The 27,135-nt window shown below is 36.9% G+C and overlaps 1 long non-coding RNA gene across 1 annotated transcript in view; it reads right to left on the bottom strand.

Moving 5' to 3' along the window:
* Positions 1-27,135, bottom strand: part of LOC121091085 — a 563,037-nt gene that overhangs the window by 200,891 nt on the left and 335,011 nt on the right. The window contains exon 4 of the long non-coding RNA XR_005828824.1: positions 5,739-5,804. This is a non-coding gene — a long non-coding RNA (uncharacterized LOC121091085). The remainder of the gene's footprint in view (positions 1-5,738; positions 5,805-27,135) is intronic.

Genomic DNA, 27,135 nt, shown 5'->3' with positions numbered 1-27,135 from the left:
CAGCAAATTATCCTCTCCCCCATCCAAAGAAAAAAAAAAAAAAAGAAAAATTGGCCCAAAGTAGATGCCTGGAAAGTGCATAACAAAATATATATCATCCTTGCTTTACTGCTTTGCCACCAGCCATCTTCATTTAGAGCCTTTCCCAAGATGGAAATGTTTTTTGTTTTGGTTTTTTGTGTTAATTACCTCACAGTTCTTAAGGCAAAGTTTATTTTATGCTAATCTGTACATGTTAATGGAAGCAGAAATTGATGTTAATTTTAAATTGTATAGGTAATATTTTGAGTAATACATTTGTGGCCCATTCAGTTTTGCAGCCAGCAGCGGCTTTTATGGTACAACAAGCAGTGCTCCCGACAACAATGTCTTTTGAAAGTTTTCACTGATATATATGTTCCAGTCTACATTTTGATGACAAGAGGAAAATATTTTGTGCTAAACAAGAATGACTTTATTTGTAATAGCAAAAATGTACTTTTACATGTATAAACTATGAGCAAGAACATTCAATATATGAGTTTATTACTATTTACATATATGGTTTTTGGACCAGTGCTTTTCCCTACTATCTCTCTCCTTGGGTGGTCCCCAGATTTTTAGGTGGGGGTTTGTTTGTGTGGGTGCTTTTTTCTATTTGCTATGTAGAAGCTCTGTGGTAGCTTAATGCCATCTTAATTCAAGATAGAAAGATAAATTAATTATATTTCATTTCAGTCTTTTTGACACAGATTTCCCTGTAATGGAGCAGCTCATTGCCCCCTAATTAGGAAGAAGTTCCCTTGCTAGAAGAGTGACCGTCTGCCCAGCTTTAGTAAGGACATAGGCTACAGTCTCACAGAGGCATTTTACAATCTCAAGCCTGACCCCTCAACTCCTGCGTGACCAGAGTCGCAGCTGTAATTATCAAAGCTTAGGCCAACCCTCTTACACAAGACATTTGTGCTTAACGTAGAGGCTGGCACCTAGCCCAAGTCACATGCAGAAAGCCAGTTGCACGAGTAGTAAGTTCATCAGAATGTCAAAAGATACAAAGTGCTTACACATTGGACTATCTTGTTTATAGCATGGACCTATTTTCAGTCAAATGAATAAGTGAAAAAGCCTTATGAAAGAAAAAAAAAACCAGCAAGAACAGTTACTCTGGTCTCTCATTCACTATCTATTTGAAAGAATTTCAGTTGAAAAAAAAACAGAAAAAGAAAAGGAGAGAGGTAAAGGATAGTCTGTGGGTTGACAGATTCAATTTTATCTTCAGACCATAGATGGTCCTTATTAGTCTAGAAGCACCTACACCTGAAACCTTTTAAATTACTGATTGTACAGAAATGCATTTTGTGACTGATCTGAACAAATGCACTATTAGTAAACAGCCAGATATTACCTCACTTTCTACAGCTATCATGTGCTAAAGTCCCTGTGCGTATAGTTACATATATACAGAGAAGTACATTTTATATGTGCTAGATACACTCCTCAATGTTTGGTTTACCTTTGCTAGAGTTAATTGAACAAAGTAAAAGAGAATCAGCCAAAAATTTTATTCCCGTTAGAACATGAACTTAATTAATTCTCCTAAGACTGATAACACTTTGTTCTCAAACAAGAATGCAAGTATCTTCTCATAAGTTTGAATGCTCACTATCCCATTAAATTCCAGGCAGCAAACAGGCAACGTTTTGAAGGAAACTATACCAGTGGCTAAAATAATCAAGGTACACATGAAAGTGGTAAACCAGAAGAGAATAAGACAGAAAAGATATTACTACAATTCTGATATTAAGGCCAACTGATCTTCTAAGAGTATCTTTTATGTTTTCATTTTCTTTGATCTGCCAACACCAGCTTTTTGTTTGTTCTTCCAGTTTAATGTGTTCTGTGCTAGTTGAAGAGCCTTTTAGTTATGACCCTCATTTGTGAAAGTAACCCTTGAAAGCATGTCTTCCAGACTATCACCATAATTTTGATTCCATGCTAACAATGCTTCTTTTATGCAAAAAAGCTAATTCCCCCCCCGCCCCCCCCCCCCCCCCCCCAATCCACACGCATCATGCACTTATCTCAAAGCTCATCTGGTTCGATAGTATCACAGGATCTTTTTATCAGTCATTGCTCTACAAAAGTCTCACCTATGTGAATTGGAATACACTATTTTACATTTTTAAGTAAAATAAAAGCAATGTCCCCAAAATGACTGACATTACAATAATTTAGAAAGTTTATTATTTAAATATAGTAATGTTCCTTTTAAGGGGCCTGTGCTTCCGTGCACTGGGCTTACGTGTAACAACAGGGTTTTGAACTGTGCAAGCACCAGAAATAGATGGGTTACTTGGGCAGACAGAAGCAAAATGCATTCTGTAGAAACAAAATGGATTACCCAGTTTCCTCACATTTTAGAGATGCAAAAATCAAGGGAGAAGCACTTTCATGTCCACACTGTGACTCTTCAACCTTGAGATAACAATCTTTGTAATTTTTTTATTGGTAGCTAAATCTGTACTATTAAAAAAAGGAACAAAAGTCTCACATGAATTATTCCCACCCCCACCCCTTCCCCTGGCTCTGATTCAGGGTGAGCTGAGAACTACGGAGAATTCTTTACAGATTTTACTGAAGATAATATAGCAAATTACTGGAGAGGAAAAATACCTGAAACACCACACAAATAGAACTGAGAGATGTACATACCAAAAATAAATAATAAAAAACCCAACAAAACCAAACCCAAAAAAACGAAACAACAACCCACAAACAAACACAAAAACAAAAACCAAAAAACCCACCAAAACCAGGCATTAGAAAGATCAGAATTTATAGAACTTTAAAACATGGAAGATACAAAAACTGAAAAAAGTTTGAGTAATTTTACTAGCATAATGCAGTAATGGTGGATGGTATCCTTTTCTGACATTTCTACCAAAATTTCATGTTTCCTTTTCCAGGGGATACAGTGAATTTGCTCATTCAAGTATTTAAAACTGTTTTTTCAATTATACTCCCACTGAGAAAACTTCCAAGGGGGCATCCAAACCCACTGATTTTTTGAGGTTTTGATTACAGTATAATCTGTTGCTTTCTCTTTATTTCTGAATATAAGGCTACTGATTCAATGAAAGCCAACTATCTACAGTATTGTGTAACATACTGAAAATGCAATATCCCTTCTAGTATTCAACTTTCTCTAGTTAAACAATGAGTATGCGTAAGAATAGTAATCTAAAGAGACAGCTAGATAATGGGTTCCCTGCTGTTCATCTCCTTCAAGTCATAGGGTATTTCTACACAGGCAAAAAATATCACTGAATGCAGAAAACAAATAAAAGTTAACCTTAGTTACTGGAGCAATCTTCAAAGGGTCTCTTTAAACAAAATGGATTAGAAGGGGATAGAATTGCTTCACTATCATTTCTTCTTTTTTTTTTTTTTTTTTTTTTTTTTGTCTATGCATTAGACATTGGAATATATTCCTGAAAAGCCACCTAAAATATTTATGCATAATAGGATTTTTTTCCACAAAACAAGATTTCTTTACTGGTAGTGAAGCAAGAATATTTCAGTATCATGTTGTAGGAAAGCAATAGAGTCCTCCCTTTTTATCCAAAAATATTCAAGGGATAGACCTGTAAGCCATTAAGCAGAATATGGATCTTCATACCCAAGATCAAATATTGTCTGTTAAGCAACTCCTACGAACCCTGAAAATGCATTTGTCCCCATGTTGGAACAAAATATCACCTCTACATCTAGCAGATGTTTTCATCTTTAGCATTTCTTCACTGCTTACAGACAAGTGGTATGCCTTGGTTCAATCATGCCATAACATTTGGTGACAAACATATTTCTCCGTTAAAAATAAAAGCTAGTATCAAGGAAGAAAAAGAAAAAAAAAAAAGGTACCACAAAGCTCTAAAATGAAAACCTAATTCTTCCTATCGATTTCTCCGCAAGACAAGTCCCAGGTTTTCTTTGGAAGAAACTCAACTACTTCAATAAACACTGTCACGGTAGGGTTATGTGCTCCCACCCGCTCACTCCCAATCTCATTTCAATTACACAAATTAGAAAACAAAGCCTGAACACCCTCGGCATATTTACAGAAAATAATAGTATCACGTCATGCAGAAAGACCATTTCTCGCCGCACAGACCACACTGCCATCAGGAAGCCAGTTTAAACAAGTTTGCGATGATCAGGAGAGATGCAGTTTGCATTTTATGTAAATATTTGTAGAGAGCCTTCAGAAGGTCTCTGCTGCTTTCAAGTACAACAGACCATCAGCAACAAATAATAAATCTTCAAAAAAACCCACCACCCTATAAGAAGAAATTGATGTGGGAAAGGTTATGAAGCCTTTCCTAAAACGCTGCATCTTACATCAGTCCAAGATTTTCACGTTGCAGATTAGTCTGATTTCTGATCCCTCCATGCACTGTCCCCTACTCCCAATACCACTGACTCTTCCGTTAAAAAAAATAGTGAACCATTGATTCTACATCAATTTATATATACACCAAAATTGCTGGAGATAATTTTATTAAATAAAGAGATATACTAAGCATCCTTAAAAAGTTTAATTAGATTTTTATCTCAACTCATCGTACCACAACTTATGGAAGTGGAAGATTAGTAAAATTGGTTTTGATACCTCACAGGTAGAGATTTAGTATTAAGTTAAAAAACCCCAAAAAAACAACAACAACAAAAAACCAAACCCCACCACCAAAAATAGACTGAATAGTACAGTTCTGTAATGACACTGATTGTTACAGACCCCTCCAAATACTACAGGGCTTATTTTTATGATCTTGTCCAGACATTGCCCCAGGCTGTGATGTCCTTAGGCCAGAAACACCAACTAGCAACATCCCACTCTGCTTCTCAGTGCAAGTCTGCCTGTTTCCCTCCAACAATACTTATTTGATGTCTAATAAAATCTGAAGCCAAAATGGAAGCTAATAAAAGATAAACTTCCCAAATCAATCCCTTGGTGATAAACACAGCAACCGGAACGCATTTACTTTTATGTTCAATAGTACAACAGTTATGTGTTTAAAATTCATCTACAAAGGATATAAAGTCTTAACATACACAGTAACTTCACTGTGCATTGTTTTGAATGGAGACTGTTAACAGCTCTTAAAAAGAATAGTGTTTTCAGGAAAGAGAATGAAGACTTAAAAATGATAGTTGATGACATGTGTCCAACGTTATTTTTAACCCTGGCTGCAAAAAACAAATGCAATAACCAGGAAATCACTTATCACGAACCAGTTCTGTACCTTTGTTTAGTCTTTCAGAACACTGACACTACGAACATAACATCTTTCTTCTTTCCAGGTTTCCTGTTACCCATTAAAACATAGTAAAACTTCTTGTAAAGATATAATGACTATTCCACTATTTTCTAATAACTTAAAAAACATTTTATAAAAAATACAATTACGGTATTCAGTGAAAGCACTAAGAATCACAGCCAAGTGAAATAGAAGCCTTGACTCCGATTTGGTTTTCCTTTTCCTGAAAGATAAATGAATATTCTGAAGAAGAATCATCTGAAGCAGACACCCTACTTGTAGAATTTCAGTACTGCCTGTAGCCGGTAGTCATAATGGTTTTCCAGGACACACTTAGAGTAAGCATCAAAGACTTCTAAAAACCGTATTTATTAAAAAAAAAAAAACAAACCACACACACAAGAAAAAAAAAAAGAGAAGTTATAACATGTAAACACTTACCGTTACTTCCTTGCTGTAGAATCTATGTTCTCAATGAAAGCATGAAGTTGGAATTCAAATTATTGCCTGTTGAGAAGTCAAAACAACATGAATATGTTAATTTAATATAGAATAAACTTTGAATTGCAATAGCTAATAAGAATCTTTTTGTACCATAAATAAGAAATATACCCACAATAAGGTCTATGTTTCCTTTTATTTTTTTCTCCCCTCATGAATTAAGAATCACAGATGCAGGACAAGTGGAAATTATGTCTTAATAGAGACACTGTCACAGAATGAGCTAAGAAATGCTGCCTTGGGACCATAGGAAAAAAAAATAACAGTATTTCAGAGTGTGAACAAATAAAACCCCAATAAATGAAAAACAAGCTCTAACTCATTCTAGTACTCCAGTAGTAGACACAAATTATTACAGTAAGGACACATTCTTTTATTCCTGGTAAAGTAAAATTCAAAGATTAGGACCAGATAATAAAGATATGCATTGGACATAATTCTGGTGACATTTAAAAACATTGAAATCAAGGTCACAGTACCACCAGTTCATCACTTATTCCGTTAGACTTATCAAACGTATCGTATCTGAGAAAAATATAAATCTGATCAGACAGATTGCCAATAACAGTTCTTCCATGTAAAGCTAGTGATCAAATACTGCAAAAATGGGTTCTCTTCCATTGTTATATTCCAGTTTTGACATAAAAAGGGTATCGCTAAAGCAAAAAGAAAATAAACAGAGAAGTAAATAAAAAAGCATTTCGTATCATTTATTGTACAGGTAATCCTACTTGTATTTTCCCTTCTTTATATGGAAATATCAGTTTCTAGTAACTGAAATAGGAAAGATGATTTTTTACACATTGACCAAGTCGGGCCTTGAAGATCCCTGAAAGCCGTTAAGCCCACAGATAACTGTTGTAATGCATAAAGTGCCTCTGAATTCTTAAAGTGACTCCTTACATGCTCCAACAGAATGAAAAATCCATGGCCGTGTGCCCTCAGCTATTAAGACCCCAAAATTATACAACCAATAAAAAAGTAAGTTGTAATTCTAGACTAAAACTATCTTTTTTTTTTTTAGACCTAAAACAATAAGTATGTATTTACAGCTATTAAGATATCCTAGCTCAATTGTTACTCCATTTTCCTGCCTCCACATGAGAGTTCTAGGATTATTTAGAGAGAATAGTGTTTTGCTTTAAACTTCACCAGCATGTTACATACTTTATATAACACTTAAGCTGAGATTGAATACAAAAGGTGAGATACAGTTATCCTGCAAAAGAAACACTTTATTGGAAGGTTTATCAAGAATATAACTGAGATGAAAGAAAATATGAAGTTCTATCTGGCCTCCAGATCAAAATGGAGAAAACAGTAAATTATACTAGGAGAGGCTTGGATAAAAGACTGCAACCAAGTATAGACCAGCAGAACTTTGGGCGAGTGTCAGGATAAGTGCGTAATAAGAAGTAATAAATGAAAGTCATAACATGCTCAGCAATGAAATTAAAATCTTCTCTCTTTTTTTTTTTCTTTAAACATTTTCCACTATGAGAAAACCTAGAAACAGCTTGCAAAATGAAAGCCCATTTTAAATGCTAGGAGTATTGAGGGATTAGGCTTCTAAAACATAAAAGGGAAGTCATCTTTTATTTTCTTGTACATGTTGAAAAAACATAATATGTAATAACTCACATCATACGCAGTGCTTTTTTCAAATATTACTCAGTGATATTCATTCAGATCATGCAATTCAGGCAATTAATAGATCGCTGTTTCCAGATTTGCTAGGTCATTACAACAAGAGATGTTGTGGTATGGGTTAAGATGCCTGAATGAAAAACAAACAACCTCTGTCTCTCAAATCTTAGTGTTTATATACTATATAGTGTTTATACCTTAGAGTATAGGGGGAAATCACTGTGGGGACTTCATTCTGCTCCTTGTCCCTGTCTTCCAGCTCAGGGACACGAGTACCCTGAAGGAGCTGGTCTTGCTGTTAAAGACTGAGGTAAAAAAATAATTAAGTACCTCAGCCTTTTCCTCATCCTTTGACACTACATATCCCCACACATCCAATAAAGGATGGAGATTATTCTTGGCCCTCCTTTTTTTTTTTTTTCGAATGTATTTGAAAAAACATTTTTTGTTATCTTTTATAGCACCGGCCAATCCATTTTATAGCTGGGCTTTTGTCTTTCTAATTTTCTCCCTACATAACCTCGCAACATCCTTATAGTCGTGCTGAGCTGCCTGCCCCTCCTTCCAAATGTGGTAACTCTCTTCCCTGAGTTCCAGCCAAAGCTCTCTGTTCCGCCAGGCCAGTCTTCTTCCTCACTGGCTCATCTTTCTACACGTGGGAACAGCCTGCTGCTGTGCATTTAAGATTTCCTTCTTGAAGAATCCCGGACCCCTTGGCCGTTCAGGACTGCCTCCCATGGGACTCTGCCAACCAGGCTTCTGAACAGGATGAAGTCTGCTATTCAAAAGTCCAGGGTAGCAGTTCTGCTGACCGCCCTCCTTACTTCTCCAAGATTCAAAATTAACAAGTCCTTACTAAGAAAATGAGAACAATACAGCCTAGAAGCTGGACCTGACCCACCGGCAAAATAATGTTTTCAGTTTTCAATTAAGTTTGTTATTCTATTTAAACCTTGATTTCCAAATAAAAGCTTTCTGCTTGAATAGGAGCAGCATGACATCAAAACTGTGCTAAGCAGATGTTAAAAATCATGCTTGGAAATCAAAACACTTTGCAGTAACTGCTAAACATCAGTTTATTGCCTTGAATAGGAATATTAATAAGCTACCTTTCAAAGATGTTTATCCCAGAAGACATGCTCAACATTAACCTCAGAAATCAACTTGTTCAAACCTGAATAACTTTGAACATTTCTCGTGCTAACCCAGTGGCTGGAACAATGGATCTCTGCTTACGCTCCTGCACTGACAAGCTTCAGACCTGCAGCAGGTGTCAGAGCAAAGCAACCATATGACTGGTATTTGCAAATATCTTCTACTCTATTGATTCAAGAAAGCCACTGCTAAAGCTTTCCTTGTTTACTTGTCTTAGTGAAATTCTGGACCTGTGCATATAGTTACTTTGCTTTTTGGACTGCATTATAGACTTGGACTATAACATACAGATAGCTGCCTTATTACAGCAGAATAATAATAAAAAATAGCTCACAGCCAAGAATTCCATAAGCTATATAAGTGACAAACAATATACAAATGCAACATACTTTAAAAGCATCAAAGCTGTATCTACCTGGGACTGACTCCATGTGGTATAAGGGCCTGATTACAAGATACACCCAGCTGAAGTAGAATTAGAGAAGTATAATGTGTGCCGTGTTACATTTACCCCTTCACACCATAATAATAAAAAAAAGTAAAAAAAAATCTTAAAAGTAACACTTAATTGTACACAAGGACTAGAAGACACTATGCATTAATAGAAGCTCAATCTATTTTGCCTATCAATAAGATTATGAGAAAAATAATAGCAACATAAGAAAAGATGACTAATATTGTTGATATGCTTAAAGCATTAATGTCTAGAAAGAGAAGTTAAATAAAGTTTAAAACCTGGATCCAACAGAATAGGATAATAACGACCGGAGTGATTGATCAAGATGTTGAGAAGGTACTCCATCCATCTGGAACTTACATCAATATGAGATCTTTTCTCATAGTTAAGCTTCAACTCAGTGCTAGAACTTCACGTGGGAGTTACTCAGGGTACTCCTCTGATAATCACATGGGCCATTTTGTCATTACTTAACACACCTCTGCCAAATAAAGACATGTTACCACATCAGAGTTCTATGTAGAGCTGTAAAAAAAAATCCTCAAACCTCACAGCTCTCCAGCTGCAATTCATGAGTGTCTAAACTATGTAAAACTGATAGTACTGGCACACTTCTAATTTGTCTTCCTTCATCTCCCAAACCCTTTGCAACTGCATTTCAACTCTTCCACTTTAGTTTCTGTAAGATATGGAAGTTCTGGTTTTTTGCTCTTTGTGGCTGTCAGGGGTCATTTCAGCGCACCTCTGAACAGAAGTATGCACACAAGCATGTAAGTAAAAAAGAGCCATCAATTGCTCTGAGACCATGTCTGGACTCTTATTCCAAACATATATTTGATCACTAACTCATTAACCACCATATAAAGTAAAAAAAAAAAAAATCAAAAAAACCCTTCACACTCAGTTTTTTTGAGAAGACACATACACTGTAAATAAGTTCTCAACTAAAAAAAAGCCAAAACAGAAAATTAGAGGCTGAACTGTAAGAACTTACTTCCAATTTTACAATACATATCCTCCAAAATAATTGCTTTTCACAACTAATCTGTGCAACAGAAAAACATGTTAATATTGAAGGTCTGCTTTGAAGAAACCAGCTGGCGATCAGGTATTCCGAAGTAATTAATTATCACAATATCTAGTTAGTAATGAGTTACCCTTTTCGAACCTTTGTATGACAAATTGCTCACGTACACCTTGATGTTGAATGCAAAGCACAACGTAAGACTTACAACTTGCTGGTAGAGATGCAGCAAGGCACTATTTACCGACAGGCCAAGTAGAGCTGATAGCACTGCTCTAGTAGAGAGATACACACATTTGTAAGACTGAAACAATGGTTACTTTAAATAAATGGCCAGACTATTTCCAGGACAAAAAACAATATAAAAAGAGAACTTAAACTTGAAAGACTGAACCTGCCTGTGAGGTTTGAGCAGACTGAAGAGGAAAATTGGGTCAAATCCCTCATTGCCCCTTGCCCAAAAGGGAAAGCAGGACCCCTGGAGATGAGGCTTTCAACAGAACTTCAGCCTGACTCCATCAAAACTATTTATTAATTTCTACATTTTCTAAGCTTTGTAACTAACTTGTCTATTTTGAATCCAACGTAAAAGTACTCTTGTACAACCACATGAACACCAAGACTTTCCTCACCTAGGGCAGCTGTAAGTCTACAGATTACAGCAAGTTTTTTTGTATTAAGACATAACATAAGAATAATAATATGTATTAAGATACCAAGGTGCACACAGCATGCTGTTCGCACAGGCTTGAAACACAATAAAAACGTGCTTTAAAAGAAGGAGTTAACCACAGAAAAATCAATTTCATCCCTCATGTCTGCTGCTGGCAGGACTTTGCAGCAGGCAGCTTGCTAGGTTGCTGGTCAAAAGGTATCAAGTTAATACGTATCCAGTCTTGAACTTGTGGATATGAAAACATACACACAAAATCATGCAGAATAAGAATTAGTTCATATCCATGCAAAGTTGCTAATTATTATAATATTAAACATTACTAATTTATCACTTGATAAAAACTTAACAGATATTTAGTACTTTTGGGAGATCCCTTCCATGACAACTGTACAAACACACGAAGAACAAAGGCAGAAAAAATACTGGTTTAAGGGACAATGAACTAAGTCTAAAAAGCAGTAATAAAACCCTGCAAGGGTCAGCAAAAAACTTCTATAGAAATCAGTTTTATATGGTAAATCATAAAGTGAAACTTTTATTATGCATAGGCAGTTTTTATCACATTTATCCGAACAAAGGTATGTCCTTACGTGATAGGACACTGAAAGGAAAACTTCACTCTATTTCAATACAGGTCCCACTTGTGCTTCAGTCATATTTTACATCTACTCATTTAATACGGTGGCTCAGTCACAGTTAAATTCATTTACAAAAGCTCAAACACAAGGGTAGTGAGAAGCTGAACTGACTGGGTACAAATTTCTTGGGTATTTTTGAAAATACACACATTGGTAAATGGAAGCAACTAAATATGGATAAACAAAACCAAGTAGATATGACAGAGAAACAATTTTTTAAGCCAAACTATCTAGAAAAGGGCTTGGAACCGCAAGCACATCTCCAGTACAACGTAGAGTACTGAACAGAAACGCATCTCCTGGACGTTACCAAATCCAAAGACATATATTAGCATAGAAATCTCAGTATAGATCTGCACCTGATCTAACAAATCCTACATTTCAGGGGCAAGGTTTGTATTACTACATATCCATCACATCAGTAAGGCGGGTGTATTATCAGCATGCAATATAATCATACCGTACCACACAGGACCATCAAGGTGCAGGAACTCAGGACAGTAAAGGCTCACATGCCTATCTACCTTCCACTGAATGGTGTCAACATATCTTTGCCTTGTGGTGGGGTGGTCAGTGGGTTTTCTCTCTTTTTTTTTTTTTTAAGTGGGTATAAGTAACACCTTGTGCCCCCAGTTTTTTCTTTTCTCCCTCTCCCCTAAATCACATCTGCAGCTTATTCATTTGCTATTGAAACCACATTACCTACCATCAAGACCAAGCTTATTGCTTATTTTCCCAGGTTTTCACATTTCCACCAGTGCTCCTTTCCCAAAGGGAGAAAGAAAAAGAGTCCTCAGAGGACAGCAACACTTCAAGGATTGTAAATGAAAAGAATCTCTTCAGTCCTGAAGTAGGCAGCCATCAAAGCACATGTGGTGGGTTGACCCTGGCTGGATGCCCAGTGCCCACCAAAGCCGCTCTGTGACCCCCCTCCTAAGCTGGGTAGGGGAGAAAATACAACAAAAAGCTCATGGGTTGAGAGACAAGGAGATATCGCTCGCCTGACTCTACTTGGGAAACAATTAATTTCTTACCAAACAAATCAGAGTACGATAATAAGAAAATAAACCCAAATCTTAAAACACCTTCCCCCAACTCCTCCCTTCTTACCAGGCCTAACTTCCAGGCTGGGGTCAGTCCCTCACACGCTGTCTCTGCCGCTCCTGCCCCCTCACACCCTGTCCCTGCTCCACCGTGGGTCTCCCACCGGGTCACAGGCCCTGCCAGCAAACATGCTGCAGCACGGGCTTCCCAGGGGGTCACAGCCTCCTTCGGGCATCCGCCTGCTCTGGTGTGGGGTCCTCCCTGGGCCGCAGGCGGGTACCTGCTCCACCATTAACCTCCCCGGGCTGCAGGCGGGTACCTGCTCCACCATTAACCTCCCCAGGCTGCAAGGGCACAGCCTGCCTCACCATTGGCTTCACTATGGGCTGTAGGGGAATTTCTGCAGGGAAACCTCCTCCCCCTCCTTCTGCATTGACCTCAGCATCTGCAGAGTTGTTGCTGTCACATAGTCTCACTCCTTTCTTCTGCTGAAATTTGTTTCACCATTCCCCCCCCCTTAAATATGCTAGCCCATAGGTGCTACCACCATCACTGATTAACTCAGCCTTGGCCAGTGGTGGGTCCATCTCAGAGCCAGCTGGCATTGGCTCATGTGACATGGAGGAAGCTTCTAGCAGCTTCTCACAGAAGCCACCCCTGTAGCCCCCTGCTACCAAAAACTTGTCACACAAGCCAAATACAGTGCAACAAATGTGTTAAAGAAAACAACCCACCACTAATTTAGAAAACTTGGAAGGATTGATTACATAAATAATACTTCTAAAAAAAAAAGTTTTCTATTGTATAGGTTAGAGATCCATAGTGTGTCATTTCAAATAGGATTACAAGGAGCGGAGTTATGGTTAGCAATAATCAGGAGGAAATGGGAAGTGAGAAGAGGAAAGTTCATTTTTTAAAAACATCAAAAAAGAATACATAAAGAAATTTCTCTTGCACTTCTCATGTATCTGACATTTCTAACAGTGTCTCTATACCTTTAGAATGTTGATTATTTTTTTATTAAAGAGACACTGAAACAAGTTTTCTTATAAGGAAGGACTAATTGAAGTGACCAAGCTTTCCATGGTTGCCAGTTGGTTTTAATAACTTTTAAAATCATAGACATAACAGTGAATTGATATTTACTCTAATTTTATCACTGAAGTTGCCTTTTAAGAAAAAAACCCCACACTATTTACAGGTAACTTCCTAATTCACACTCTTTCAGGTGTTTCACATATTTCAGCTTGCTTCCCACCACACAAATATTTGTTGGCCAAGTGGCTGTCATCAGACTAAGGAATCGGCTTATTCTGCAGTTTCCATATGGACACCTGCAATTAGAAATTGTGCCACCAAAAATCACTTAATGTTAAAAATACCGGCTTCTTGCAAGCTTTCACACAGATGTCTTCACTTAGGCCTGAGTATGTTGTAAACCAGCTCATCATTAACATTTCATACATAAATGAAGTACAAGCGAATCGTAGGAGAAAACATGGTTTGGTGATTTGTTTTAGCAAGTACAACTGGTTTGCTAGCAATAAGAGGAAAGACCTTTAGAAGGGAATGGGAAAAGTATTTAGTTATTTTTCTTCTTACCTTAGGAAACTTGATATATATATATAAATAATAAGAACAGAATGAGATAAGAGAACAAGATGAGATGTGGGAAAATGGGAGTAGAAAGAAAATGACACAAAGAAGGAACTGGGAGGTGAGGTGGAAGTAAAAGTGAATGGTGATGAGAATGTGCTCAAGGAGGAAAACATCAAAAAAGTACGTAAATTAAAAAATATAGGGGAAAGAACGAGTTAAGGAACAGGATGGAAAAGAGACTAGATTAGACTTTGGCTGGAAAGAATGTCAAATGTTACAAGGCACGGCGCAAATACAGTGCGAGAATAAAAGAGGGCATGCTAGGAATAGTACCTGAAGCAGCATGCAATATGCTTTATCTACTTGTTAAGGCTCCGAGGTCACTACACCAGAGGAAGCGAAATGTTCCACAGAGTACCCTAGCCTGGGAAGGAATCCTGCAACATCACTCCTTCACAACTATGTTTATTAATTTAAGAACACTGCACAGAGTGGCTCAGCCCAAGTTGAAGAAACATGGCCTTTAACCTTCATCTCCTGTAACTAACCCAGAAGTCAGAACTACCTCTGATAGGTCCTGTTTACAGTTGCCTTGCTATTCCCAAAACATTTGTTAGTTTACCAGAATGGTCTTGTAAACAGTTCCTAGAGTATAGAGGAAAGCAGGACAACTTAACACACCTTACCTTCATCCCCACACGGACTTCCCTTCTTTGCTATACCCAGCATTTCAGTGCCGATCACCATCACCTGCTTCACACTGAGCACAACTAAGACACTATTAAAACTGCTCCTGTCCTGAATCATTTGTATTTGGTGTGCTTCATTTGCCAGCATACTCATTTTTCTGTCAAGATCTTCTGCAGTTTGGATAGGCAATGTCTTCCCCTCTGACAGGACTAGTCAGGGGCACAGGGTAAAACGAGGATGCAAAAATTTCCTCCAGAATTCTTCAGGATTTATATACTAAGTTTTACAAAACAAAAGATAGGACCACTTCAGTCAAGTCATCACAGCATCAGCTCCTTTTTTCATGCAAGGTATAAGACTATTTTTAAGCAGTTGGATTTATCATGCAGGCCCCTACCTACCTAGTTCCAAATCCATCAGGCTCTTTTTGTTTTGCTCCACAAGTTGCAAGTACTCTGCTGCTGACATACCATCTTCTGCTCAGTCACAAGTTACACAGCCCTGGTGCTTTTTGCTGACTTTACAGGAGGAGCACATAGGCTTATCGAGATTTTTCCCTCAATCACAGATACCTACTCTTACAGTTTTTTTCATTACTACGGTGCAATCTACATCTTCCTTTCAAATGATTGTTCTTCCAAATTTCTCCTTTTTCTTCTCTGCTAGTTCAGCTTCTTCCCCGTTTTGCAGCCATCTCTACAAATCATGGACAGCCTGTAACCATGTCATCTGCCCGTTCTCCTAAAGAAGGTCAGCACTTTGCTTCGTTTGCTTTCAGAATATAGCAGACCTCATTTAAAAACAAAAGTCTCCAAAGTAACTCAAACAGCCTTATTCCTCTAACTAATAAAAGCAACAAACCCCAGACATGTGCCTCCCTCAGAGTAAGTCCTCAGTGGTCTCCCAAGGTGCACTGGGAAGTGGTCATCCCAGGTGTGCTCAATCAGCCCTAACTAGTATCCCCTGCTTACTCTCCCTCTCTCTTGGTCTTGCATTTGCTCCTCCTTCCCTGCTCCAAACTTTCCAGCTTGACCTCTAATGCAACGCACCTGCCTGACCCAGCCTTCTCTTTGCTGAAATGCCACACCACTGCTCAAGTGCAATGGTTCTAAGACTTTGCGCAGAAAAAAAAAAAAAAAAGGACCCCACAGATAAAGTGAAGTAAGGCTTCATGCTAGATTTGCTTTGCAAGGGTTTAATATAGAAAATATGTTGTCACTGTTATAATAAATATTTTAATATGGTGAGCATGTTTCCTGTAGCAGAATAATAATTTTCCTAATCTACTAGGAAAGGTACTCTTAGGGGCATCAGCTGCGGGGTGTAGCCAGCAGAAGCAGCTGTGGAGATTGCTTGTCAATTACCAGGATGGTCTTAGACACTGTTTTTTGCTCAGATGTACCACTGACTGTAAACCTTGAACGATGTTCCAGAACATCCTTTCTACCCAGGTTCCAATCTTTTCTCCTTTTTTTCTTCTTACATCTATTTCTTACATCTTTTTGTTACTTTCTCTTCTCACCATGCTTTTCCTAGTTTGGTGTTTTTTTCTATGTATTGCTTAAACTATTTATAAAATAAAATAAAAGGAATAAAAAATACGGTATATTTAAGTCAGCACTCCATGACTTTCGGTTTTAGCAACCCTTTTTTCACCTGGGTATTCACACTGTTAAGTCCTTGCATCTTATTATATAGCAAACTGGAGCCCTGATCTTCACTGAAGTGCAACAGCAGCAGAATTATAATAATAAATAGTTCTGTACTATCTCTTTTTCTGCAGTTATTTAACACAGTTATTACCAGAGTAACACCATTACATATCTATCTCCAGATGCTTTCCTGAGAAAATGCAAACAATAATGCGAAGCATGGCTTACCATTAAACAAAGTGAAAATATATTGTTGGGAAAGAATTACAGTAATGACAGGAAAAGTTGCAGCATAGCTCATTACATTATTAAAAAAATGGTTTCTTTTACTTTGGATGTAGGAAGGTTGTGGTTTCAGACAGTTACTGGAGTTCTCAATAGTGGAATTAGGAGAACCTTGATGTACAGACAACACTAAGGAAGTGTGTCCAGTACTGTGGAAAGCTGCTTATGATGTAAGGTTTGAGTTGTTATAGGTTATTCATGTATATAAACTCCCTCCAAGACCACATATTTGTTCATGTAAACATACTACACTCCTGTAAATTAAAAGAAACTGACTGACTTCTATTCACACTTTCTCCAAACAAAATTCTAGTTTCAAATCTATAAAGTTTTAACTACTTATTTTAATTGTTATAAAAAGAAAAAAAAAAAAAAAAAGTGCTGAGGCTTTGCTTCCCTGACAATGTCACATATGCAGCTGTGTGCACCTTTCCTTTTTCTGTAGTATTTATAGAAAGTGGATTCCTAGTTTTTCCTCTCTCAGAGCTCAAAAGTCAAATGAAAAAATAGTTTCTAGAAATTGCTTGGGTTCAGAATTTATTCAAGCTTTAATCTTGATGAAAAGAACTCTAATTGTAAATGTCAGTATGATACAAAAAATCAGTTCAAATGGTTTTAAATTTTGTAGAATAGTTGTCGTAATGCTCAAGCAATTCTGACTGTTCACGGGAAGCTTTTTATCTTTGCAGGTAACAGTGATAGCAATGATAGAAGTTTATAAAATATATGCCAAAAATACTTAAGCTGAACATGGACATGTATTTGAACAGGAAAAAATGAGGAAAAGGCAGTTCTAAGTATCTCTAGATTCATGACGCTTGCACATGTAACTGCTACTGGTTCTGCTTTTCCCTCATTTTGTGACCTCAGGTTTTGTATCTGCACACTGGCATTGACACACTACTAGAAAGAGGTTTAAATTGGTTATCATAATCTATGCTTATTCCTTTGTTCATATCCAGCTCTGTTTACTTGACTACATTATGTATTTCCTAGAAAATTAATCTTACCTAACTTTATAATATCCCATTAGAACCAGAAAATTCAACATAGGTTGCTCTTCCAAATAGATTTAATGAGAAAAAAATCTCTGTATGTTTTCTGAAGTAGTTTATGCGAACGTTTCTTAATATCAGTGCCAGTAAATGTTCACTTTTTGTTATGTAAGGTACAATATTTCATCTTACATACTCTGACCGTCTGTGATGTAGAAGGGTCAGGTCTATAACTTTTATCTTTTTGCAGTTCTGTAGTGTTTTCTAGGTTTTTCCTAGTTTCTACATACTACTTCCCATGGACCAATTTCAAAACCTTTATGATTGTACAAAATGCGAGAATTTACCTTTGAAAATTAAACACCACTAGTACAATGGTTCAAACATGTTTACATTCATGGAATACAGGATGCTTAAGATTATTTTTTAATGCTTGAGATAAGATTAGTAATTGCAACTACAGTAACATCACTTCCTACATCTATCACAAAATTATTTCTTTACAGTGAATGTGACAATGAATAGAAGTTACACTGAATAAATATTACTACTAACCTGTTAAAATGTATTCAGAGATGTGCTACTTTTAGTATTTTCTGAGACTGAAAAGAGTTTTAAATATGGCTTAATTGTCTATCATAGCTGCTGATACCCACTATGCAATCGTATGATCAGAAATAAAATACTAGTTGAGGGCTTTGTTTATAGAGAAACATGAAAAATCAATTCTAGGGACATTGTTGTTATTATATGGAAATACCCTCTATTTCCATTCTTACCAACGTCTCTTCTGTATCATAAAAATAATAATTTTGATTTTAAAAACCAGTATGTAGTTTCTGTATTAGAGAGAGACTGAAAAGAAAGAAAACGGAAAAAATACTTGGGTAAGGAAGTGAAAAATACATGAAGTGACCATTTTAATGGGAAAATTTCAAGGCACAATGCAGAGTTTTAATAAAAAATATGCCAAAAAATTTATTTCTAACACCTGGACTTTAGGAAAGTACTTGGTAACTTTTGCCTATTTAACAGGATTTTGAAATTATATTGTATGCTTTGGAGGTAGTTATTGAAGTAATGAAAAGGTGATTTTCCTAAATGCTGTAGTTGCATTTATTCAAAACATAAATAATAATTTTTAAATTCTGCAAATTAAAATTGCCTTTGACAATGTTATATAAGATTTGCTTCAAAAATGTATTTTTTTTAAACTCAGAAGAATAATTTTTAAATTAAAGTAACAATCCCTTTTGCTTTCTCAGTCTTTTCCCCTCATATTTGTCCTTCTGTAATTTCTAAATAAATAGTACCAAATATTAGGAAAAAAGAATGAATGAAGATTGCTGATGTCTTTTAAGAGAAAAAAAATCTGGTTCCTTAATTTTGAAAAGTATGCTTATTTTTAAAAAAAATATTTAAACAACACTTAATGTAGTCTCTATCTTTTGGTGTAAATGGTTCTGAGTAACGCTGGCTGAGCATTCCCTTGCATGAATTCCTCCTCTAAACCAGATGGCACTATTTTACTTCACACCTATAACCTTTTGAATTAAGCAGCTCTGTTCAAGGCACTCTATTTATCATACTCAGAAGGTATGAAAAGCTAGATCAAATGCATTCTACTACTTTATTTTTAAATGGCTTAATTATTAACTTGAAAGGAACTTCTGTGTTCAAAGTCTGAGAGTTTGTCAGGAGCTTTTCTAGTGAACACCACCTTAAAAACAGAGGTCATGTCTAGAGAGTCGTTTATTTTACGTGTCTAATCCTGGATTTAGACACAACACATCAACTAACTGCTTCCACATCAGTAGCTTAGTACATACCTGAACCATTAGTATTGCCAAGGAACAGAAAGAATTCTGGTAAACCAACAAAATTAGTTCCTTTTCTCATCATGCGGACTGAAATGCCCCATTTTCAGAAGCATGAATTTATACCAAGGTGTAGCAGCAGTGGATTAATCTGGTGAAAGGCAGGTTAAGACTCTGTTCCTTACCGTAGCCTACCTGAAACATATTGACCAGTGTTTTCAGTTATTCTCTTTGACCTTCACACTGAAATGGATGTATGCACTCACTGTCAGTTATAACCCAAAGAGTGCCCTTACCAAATGTCAGACATATGAATGGTTATTTAATCTCGGGGCTTGTGTACGGCTACACCTCTTCAGGACACTTAGTCGGTGAATCCTTATCACAGATTAGAGAATCTGACATATGGATGCTGTGCAAGCGCGGTCACTAGTACAGGATTAAAACCATACTGAGAAGAATTGTGTTTATGTTCACTGAGTTTCTTCTTTAGGAGATACCAAAATATTCTCCAATTTCCAGGAAAACCTCCAAAATTTCCAAATCTTCCCAATTAATCATTGTAAGAGGACTCAACATAAGTTCTTTCATTTGAATGTGAAAGATCTATTTAGGATAGGTACCAAGAAGACAGCTGTATGATCAGGAGCTTTGAGCAACCTGACCTAATGAAAGATGATCTTTAAAAGGTCCCTTCCAACCCAAACTATTCTATGATTCTATGATAGCAAAAAAACCCCCAGTTCTTCTCCTAACATCCTGAGTGTTAGAATGGGGGATACATGCTTCCCATATCCTACCGTTGCACTTGTTAAAAAAATACTACTATACTAAAACAAAAATTACTATCCCTCATTGGCCAAACTGGAATGGAAGGGGTCCTTTTTAAAAAAAAGAATAACAAAACCCAGAGTCAGGGTGTGTCCATCTGCTTGGTAATAAGTCTAGTGTCCTCTTAAGTCTGCTTCCTCTATGAAGATTTCATCATAAGTAGCACATCTTAGAAACATTGATATTCATTGCTTTTATGAAAGCAAACCAACATCAGTCACCTTGTATGCTGTTTTACTCCTTCTTAGTGCATGATAAAGCAATATAAAAGGCAACGAGTCTGATGAAATGACTCAACAAACAGAAAGTTAATTTTGATTTAGTACAAATAAACAAAAACTTTTACTGTCCAGAAGTGTTTATCCATACCCATGAAAGTTCAGTTATTGTCATGTTTGTTTCCAAAAGAGTAATACATTTCAGCTGCCCCCTGGCGCTTCTTCAGAACATTCCTATGCTGACAGTAGGATTCAAAGTCTTGCTTAGGACTGAGAGACCTGGTAAATACAGGCTGTGTCCGCACTGATCAATGCATTTGCTCCAGTAGAGTGATGCAGTTTGGCTCACGTCCATATTGCTAAAGGTTAGTTCTCTAAGGCAGCCTGGTACATCCATGCAATAAAATGCTTGATCAAGCTGCTGTGGTGGTGTGGCCCTGCATCTACCCTGTGGTGTGCTATGGACCTAAGACATAATTATCCTGTTGTGTTCACTTTGTCAGTTCCGTATGCCTGAAAAGTGTAAAGGCAGCACTGCAATCTACTTTAGTGTTCTTTCTGTAACAGAAAACAGGGCTGAACAGAGCAATGGGCTCTGTGGTGGCTTCCTTGCAACACACACCATTAAACCTATCCCAGAATGGGTAAGTCGTGAGGCTGAATCCCATCTCTTGTGTAGATTTATGTGGTACTCAAGCTTCTTTCATTTCACTGTGAGGATGTTTCCCAGGCAGGGAATGTTTTCTGTAACCAGGCAAACTCTGACCAGGGTTCAGGCCTCTTGCGGGCTACAGGTTACAGTCTTCTGTGTACAAACACAAGAACTTGTGAATGCGTAGTCCTGTTCTTTATCCTGTTGGGTTTTGTTGGCTTTTTTTTTTTTTTTTTTTAATCATTCTGACAGTGCCTATCTTTTCATCCCAAATACAGAAGCAACTAAGGGAAACAAGCCACTGATCCTAGGCATGTAAGTTGTCATCCACAGGTTCAGTGAAAATATTCCTGTCAATCTCTATGATTATTCGGCCTTTTCCTTTCAGTTTGGTGGTTGTTCATTCTGTCAAAACTAGCTTACTTAGAACTGGACTGAGATAGAACATTTCAGTTCAAATAGGTCAATCACTCTAAAGGATGATGTAAAAAATCTATCAGCAAAATAAACCCAAAGAAAACAAAATGACCACAATTCCCCTCACAAAAGAAACCAAGGGAGAAATTGCTATTTAGCTAACTCATACATTGCTACACTACTACATTTTCTAAACAAAGGATGTGGATATTCTCCTTTGGATTCTGAGTACAAACTTTGCTCTGTGGTAATGATCACTCTGGGAAAAAAAACAGAAAAATCATATTTTCCCTGATGTACCAGCAAACTCCCAGATTTAAAATTCTTGCTAGGAAGGGCTCAGAATGCACAACTATTTCCTTTACCTTTCTTAAAAAATAACTGTTGGGAAGTTACAGATTTGTATGGCCATAAATTTACCAATACATTTATTTCTCATCCTCTGACTACTTGAAGAAGTTGAGGCAATTCTTCCCCTTTTCAAAAGCAATATACAAATATTGGTACATGTGTTTACACATTCATTTAAAAAAACATATGACACACACAGACACCTTTGAATGTTTCTATTTCCTTAAATTTCCAAGGACATTGGGACACACAGAAATGAAAAACCACCTTTTCACCTTATAATTATGTCTGTGATGTTACAGGTTGTGCTTCTCTCTTTCTTATATGAGGTACTACATGAAAGAAAATAGGAAATGCATGCAAAAGTGGAAGGGAAAAATATAAAAGAGAGGAAGAAGAAGCAAAAAAATAAAACAGCTAGGATGGTAAGGAAGAGAACAAATCTAGGAAGGAGAGAGAGGAAGAAACAAATAAAAGTAGAGATACATAAAATAGGAAATGAAGTAAAAGTCAAGTAAGAATCAAGTGCAAAAATTGAGAACGGATTAAATAATACAAAGTGTGAGAATAAAATACAAACCTATAAACCAGGAATACTTAGTGGCAGGAATTATCCTAAAAGAAATTTGTAGAACCAAAAATGAAAAGAGAACATGTCTGTATTTTTAAAGTAAGATTAAAAGAAGTAAAATCAGGACAAGTTGACTGCAGCCGATCTTGGAAATAATTGCCAGAAATCTTTTGGTGCTTCCATCCCTAACATTCAGTTATTCTCCTTTGATAGTTTTCCACAAATTGAACAGATGATACAGTATTTCAAAAGCCAATAAAGTACTATATGGCCAGAAATAAGCTATCTTAACTAGTGCAGGAAATGCTGAAGCAATTACAGTAATGACTCATCATTAAAATTATTCTTCTTTTCTAAAACGGTCATAGCTGCAAACAGCTTATGATTATCCGAAAGTAGCCAGTCTTCAAAAGAAAGGGCAAAAGTATTTTTGTTTAAGAAGTCAATCGAATGCTCATTGTGCCTTTTACCATCACCCTTTTCCTACCTCAGAAGGGTTATTTCCTCCTTTGTCACCTCATTTATATTCCACAGTATAAGGTTCATTGATTACAATCAGGAGAAAAACTTACAATGAAGTGAATTATAAGTTTTATTCACAGAGGCCTCTAGACTTGCAGTAAAAGTTGCAGATAATATCCCTAAGGCTTCTGAGTTACAGCATGGCAGAAAATTGTTTCATATTGCTTAATTTGGAAACATTAACATAATGGAAGACAATCAATAGGCTCTAATAATTACAGCAAAACCACACAATTCCCACAAGCAAACATGTGCTTTATGTGGTATACAAATTGCTATCCTGTAAAATGCATAATTACATTCTCTGTAAAGCAATTCATCAGAAAACACAACTATCTTGTTATGCTCTTGAGGGTATTTCCAAACTTCATTCCATAATACCAGCAGTATCAGTTAAAACGAGGTCTAAGAGCAAACAATAGCAAGCAGGAGACGTGATGGTTCCCTCTTCAGGTATCTGAAGACAATAAACAAACATCATAGGAACAGAATTCCTAAACCCTGTTCTATCTGTAACTAACAGAAAGAGAAAAAACAATTTTAGAGGGAACGGTTGGGCTTTGCAATGGGAGGAGTTCCCTCCACACTCAGCACTGATGACTTTGTGGAAACATCTCCTGAGTGAAGGGAAGATGGTTATTATTGCTATTAAAAAACACAGGAAGATCTAGAAAAAACTTTCTGGGAACAAGCTTACAGTGTCAGAGATGAGTAATAAATGATAGAGGGGTTTTTTCTCAGTGTAAAATCTTTGCTTCTCTCCTATTATTCTCACAGGCACTAAGGACACTCTTAGTGGTTTTATGTACTATGAACTTTTACTTTATTACATAAATACTACTGGAACTGTCTAGAGACGATAAAAAGACTTACTCACTGCAATACCCCTAATTTTGATGAATTGCAGTTCATCAAAAGTTACAATGTTGCTAAAAATAGAGTGCTATGTTTTATCCTTAACATGTGAGCTGAACACAGAAGCACTTCTGTCCTTAAATGTACAAGCCTGACTAGATTCAGGGCATATTATGAGAAGAGAGACAGGAAAAGAATTAGGAATTCGGCTTGCTGTAGAAATGTTTCATCCAGGCTGGGATGAAACCCTCTAAATACATGAGACTAGTCACAAGTTAAGTATTTTTGTATAACCCATATATCCAATCTGGAGACTTTCTCCCAGCTCATAATGTAGCTGCTAATAGCGTTGATCTGTGATTTAGTCAGTCATCTGCCTTATTGGCAGAAGTCCTGTGTGGTCTATACTCTGTCAGCTATCACAGCGTAATTAGTTTTACAGATGCTAAATAGTCCTTCTTTAAAGTACAGATAAGGTAAAAGTACAAACAAATATGTATTACCCCTGATTTAGGAGTGCAAAACTGAGGTTGAAAATGGCAACAGCTTCCCAATATTACAAATTATCACTGTTTTGCTTTGGTCGCTTTCCTGACACATTTTTCTACAGCTTACACTTATTTGATCTGATAACAACAATTTTTTTCAGGATTACCCGACCTGCACTATCCTAAGAGCTGTCTTGGCCTCAGCTAATGTATATGCATATGGGCTACCTGAATCCTAGCAGCTTCCTAACCTTTACTTCTCAGCTTTGTAGTTGTAAAATCACACAAAAATAAATAACACGCTCATTATTGAATAAGAAAAATAAGGAAATGGCCAAGCAATGTAACCTTTTGACTATACTTAACAATTACTGATCATAAAGAAGACTGGAACCTTTAGATTTGCATCGCTGCCTGCTGTTATCTGAACTAACATATTAACATAAAACTGCAAAGAAATTTTAAATTATTATTTATTATTTTTTTTTAACATGAACCAATCATGACTGGCAGAGGAAACACAATTATGCCTGAAATTATGAAACTAGCGGGGATCCTGAATTTGGTTCCTATACAGGCAATGGTCTTCATGAGTTACAGGCTACTTGTTTCTCAAAAAACCTGTCCATGGGCACTGCCCATTACCTATTTCTGCTCTACTCTGTGTCCATTACTTTTTGTTTTCCTTACTGACTTTTCCGCTGTTTCCTGTCATTTCTTCAGGTGTTAAAGTCATGCCTACAAGTTTAAATTAACCTTCTCTTATTAAACTACAGTGCTTCTTAACCACTTCAGTAGCATTCCAATGTTTGATGGGCGTGGATGGAAAACTGTTAAATGTTACTGACTTAATTGTACTAATAGACATAAATCAGATCTCTGCAATTCCTAATTTTGAGATGTGAGAATCTGGTGGGATGGGGGCGGGGGGTGTCCTTTCGTTTGAGTTACCGTTACCATAGACAGATGGGAATGATTCCCATTGCACTGAGTAACAACAAAAGGAAGAATAGCATAAAAACAATAAAGAGCAATAAATAAGTATAAACATGTTAATAAATATTGTGAATAGATATGAAGGGATTTTCCTGCTTCAAAGATTTTGGAGTCTCAGCATTACATTTCAGTACTATTTGAAAATCACACTCTTTCAATAATCTTTGCCCAAACAAATCTAAAACCTGAAAAGATGTCTTAGCCTATGAAGACAGGTTGAGAGTGTTGGGGTTGTTCAGCCTGGAGAAGGTTCTGGAGACACCTTATAGCAGCTTTCTAGTATCTGAACTGAGTCTACAAGAAAGCTGGAGAAGGACTTTTTACAAGGGCATGTAGTGACAGGACAAGGGGTAATGGTTTAAAACTAAAAGAGTGTGGTAGATTTAGATTAGATGTTAGGAAAAAAAATCTTTCCTGTGTGTGTGGTGAGACACTGGCACAGGTTGCCCAGAGCAGCTGTGGATGCCCCATCCCTGCAGGTATTGAAGGCCAGGCTGGATGGGGCTGGGAGCAACCTGGTGTAGTGGAAGGTGCCCCTGCCCTTTGCAGTGGGGTTGGAACTAGGTGATCTTTAAGGTCCCTTCCAGCCCAAACCATTCTATGATTGCATGTTTTTGTCTCTGTACCTACCCTCCATGCTTCTCCCTCCTGCTTTCATTGATCTTCTAGTATGCGAGTGGTGCTCTTCTGTCTCTTTCCTGCTCAAATTTTGTATTCTTTCCTGTCCCTCATGCCTGCTCCATTCTTCCTCTCTGCCTTTTACTATTTCCCCAGGTTTTTGTTTGTTTGTTTGTTTGTTTGTTTGTTTTCCTTTTACTTCTTTCAGCTCTTGTTCTCTATGTGCTTTTCCTGAACTCCCTGCCTTTTGTCTCCAGTTCTCCTCCTTTACTTTCTGGGCTGACATCACAGTGTTGCTAGGAGAAACTGCAGGTCTTGCTAAGCCCATGTCACTCTAGAAACGTGGCACACACAAGATACAATACTGAAGCTATGAAGAACACACTCAGGACACATTAATTTTGGCAATAATCAAACTGAAACAAAGATGCACTGTACATACGTATATAATGATCTTTTCCCAAACTGGAACGAATTTGGAATTTTTTATGATGTTGCAACATTGTGAGGGCATTTCATGAGGAAACTTGTCCAAAGTGAAGTCACTGCTTCAAAACACTCAGGAATGAACCTTACCAGGACATGGCTGTGTTGTTTAATAGAGAAACTGTGCATTTTTGTCTCACTGCAGAGCATCTTGATTAAAAGAAAAAAACCCAGATATTCCAGTTGGAATTGCAATTGGAAAATGTAATCTCAAACAGCTCAACTTTGACAAGCATTGACAGAATGGTTTTAAAAAGAGGAGAAAAAAATGTTATGCATCCATAAACACACTTAACATTTCAAAACATAATAAGCAAATGGAAACTTCCTTCTTAACAAACTTTATCTTAGTTGAAGTCCACATAAATGGTGCAGCACATTCAGGTACAATTGTGATGACAAGAGAAGACAAGAACTAGCTAGTGGAAGACAGACAGCAGTTCTTACCTGGCAAATGGGTGAGGACATTTACCCACTGCTTAACCTGTTCTAGTACAGTGCACTCTGCTAAAGAATTCACAGAGGTAGGACATGGACAGAGGTCTGCCTAATCTTACATTTGTGCATCTTTTAATAGGAAATTAACTGATAGATTGTAGGAATTTAACTAATTCTGATTGTAGCACCTCTTTTCCTCTTCTCACTGTCTTGCC

This window comes from Falco naumanni, chromosome 1, assembly GCF_017639655.2.
Source record: "Falco naumanni isolate bFalNau1 chromosome 1, bFalNau1.pat, whole genome shotgun sequence".
NCBI lineage: Eukaryota > Metazoa > Chordata > Aves > Falconiformes > Falconidae > Falco > Falco naumanni.
The sequence above is the reverse complement of the archived record's forward strand: the minus strand, read 5'-3'. Positions and strand labels throughout refer to the sequence as shown.